This window comes from Carlito syrichta, unplaced genomic scaffold, assembly GCF_000164805.1.
Source record: "Carlito syrichta isolate Samal-C Ts95f unplaced genomic scaffold, Tarsius_syrichta-2.0.1 Scaffold287691, whole genome shotgun sequence".
In the NCBI taxonomy this organism is placed as follows: Eukaryota; Metazoa; Chordata; class Mammalia; order Primates; family Tarsiidae; genus Carlito; species Carlito syrichta.
The window spans coordinates 1-2,832 of record NW_007231787.1 but is presented as its reverse complement, the minus strand read 5'-3'; the positions used below and the strand labels follow the sequence as shown (position 1 = coordinate 2,832).

Here is a 2,832-nt window from a genome sequence, read left to right as displayed (position 1 = left end):
TTAGAAAGGCCAGGAGCCTGGCTCTGCTCCCCGAATTCAAATTAAGAAATAAGCTTGTTGGACCAGTTCCCTGCCTCTCAATTTATTGGTGCTGAGCATTAGCAGCCATGCATTATTTGGACTATACCAAGATGGGAAACAGGGAGCACCCTAGCAGAGTGGGCAGCCAGGCACAGGAAAGCCAAACAGCCATAAATGGTTGGGGGCAGGGCTGGAGCCATGGTCGCAGATCTGTGAGTTCTTCTTGAAGAGCGATATTGGGGTGCTTCCCTCTCCTCTGAGTAGCTGAAAGTTTGAGTTCTGAAAAGATGGATGAGATTGTCAAGACCTTTCTCCAGGACCCTGCCAGGGAAATCAAAGGCTCCATCTGGGGTAGCAGGACCATCACAACGCTAGATGCTCAAATCCAGCAAAAGAGAGAACAGCATTGAAGAAGGGCAAGTAGTGTCCTGCCACAGAGGCAAGCCCAGATTATAAAGCAGAAGTAAGAGAACGAGTCACATGTTGTTAGTAGAAATTTCCGGTGTTGCACTTGGAGTGGTGGAGATTTCTATTTTCATCTCCTCTTGTTGTATCACATGCTTGTTCCTGTGGTACTATCAGTAACGACCGAATTATTGGTGATCCATCACTCCATGGAGATGTTTGGTCATGGCTGGAATTCCTCCTTACATCAATTTTCCGTGCTCTTTGAGTGTTCCCTTGTTTGTGCTTAGCAACATTGTGAATGCCATTTGGTTTCAAGATACAGCTGGCCTGGCATTTGAAGTATCAGGTGGAAAGTCTCACAAATTCCCTAGTGTCAGCAATATAATGACTGACATGCCCTTCAACCTTTTGCTGCAAGCTCTTTTTCTCATGCAGGGAATATCTGTGAATCTCTTTCCCATCCTTTTGTGTGTCAGCTTCTTAGTCTCCAGCATATGTCCTTTCTCTACTCACTGTACTGCTATGAGTATCATTGGTGCGATAAAGGATTGAAATGCACCAGCAGTTGTCAAACATAGAAAGGAACTGGCCTTAGCACTATGGGTTTGGTTTGCCCTTGGCTTTTCTCACAGCATGCAATCTTCATACATTATCAGCAGCTGTCTCTTCTCTATCCTCTCTCCTTTATCCATTACCATCGCCAATGATCTCCTTTATCTATTACCATCGCCAATGAAGCAAAGGCCACTGTCAAAGCATAAGCTTTCCAGTTGTGCCTCTTCTCCTTTGTGGTTTTCTCAAGTAACCGACTCTTCCATAACAGAGTCTACCTGCAATCTTCCTGAGCAGTTCAATCTCTGCAAAGAAGTTCCCTCCACTGCATGCATCTTTTGCCAAACCAAAGGCTGCTGCAGGTCACTGAGTCAACTACCATCCAAAGGGGATGGGTGGAGTTAAAAGGAGGCTTTGGCAGCTCTGTACCCTGTTCACCTACCTCACCAGGGAATGCAGTACCAACTCTGCCAAGGGCCTTCTACAAATTCCCACATCTCCAAGGAATTGGAGTTTTTTACTCTGGTGCACAGAAGGTAGAGTCTTCCTGGCACCAGTGCGTGGATTTCTAACACCACCCAATTCTAAAAGATTTTTGTAAATCTGTTTTCTAGCATTTTCCAGTCCTTGTGTCTGGACTGATTGAACACTTTTTTTTTCTTCCATGTCATTAACCCTCTCATCTTCCCTTCCTTCCTTTCACCACTGAATGAATGGATTTTATAATTCCAGCTACTGTCTTTTGTGAATTTGTTCCTTTTTTTGTTGTTTTTCTGTGAAGCACATACATTGGATGTGAAAGGTAAAGGATTATCTCAGTTTCTCCTGGTCACTCCCCTTATGTCCTTCTCTGTGTTGTTTCTTGTAACTCACATTAGGTTTTGGACTCTCTTGCTCCACTGCAAAAAAAAAGAAAAAGAAAAAGAAATAAATCCTGAAGAGATCGGACAGGAGGAATGACCTTATAGGCAGACCTGCTGGGTTTTAAGGAGTGAGTTTCTTTCTTCTCCTTGAAGGTGAAGATTTCTTCTGATACATTTAAAGTCCCCCAACTATGGGGATATACCAATCCTGGACAAGTGCCACTGCAGCACAACTCTCAGAGAACCTAAATTTTTCATCTCTTTTAGTGGAGGAAAGAGCAGAAATGTACTGTTGGCCATGGCCAGGTCTATCTGTTATGTCATAGTAATCTTGGGTGCAGCAAACAGGAACTCAAGGGATGAACTTATTAAACCCATTAAACCTGTGATTGGTAGGTGATTTTCTGTCATTTTAAGAGACTAAAGGTGCCAGGGATTGGGTGGGAGATGTCAAAATATCTACAATTTTAAAATTACACATAAGCTGGTTTGCCACACAAACACACACAGACACACACACACACAACACACACACATATGATGGGAAAAAGAGAGTTGATGTCAATCCAAAATGTAATAATAAACTATAAAATTCTTAGAAGAAAGTTTGGATAAGCAGCAACCTATCCTTGGATTTGGCAGTAATTTTTTTGAATATAACATCAAAGGCTCAGACAATAACCAAAAAAATGCAAATAAAATAGACTTTATTGAAGTTTGTAGACGTTGTGCCTCAAAGACAATATTAATAGAGTGAAAAGGCCACCCACAGAGGGAGAAAATATTTACAAATCATATAACCAGTAAGGGTTAATAGACATAAGATAGAAAGGACTCATAAAACTTAATAAAGGAACAAATTCAAACCTGGGTAAAAAAAAATAGACATTTCTATAAAGAAAATATATGCAGAGAGATGGGGCAAGATGGTGACGGCATAGGTGAACTGGTGAGATTCTCTGAACGGACCAAGACTGCAAACTGCTGA

The 2,832-nt window shown here is 41.9% G+C and overlaps 1 pseudogene; it reads left to right on the top strand.

Annotated features, from left to right (window-relative positions):
• The first annotated feature begins 272 nt into the window (after positions 1-272).
• LOC103254957 lies at positions 273-1,351 on the top strand (annotated as a pseudogene).
• Positions 1,352-2,832: the final 1,481 nt, after the last annotated feature.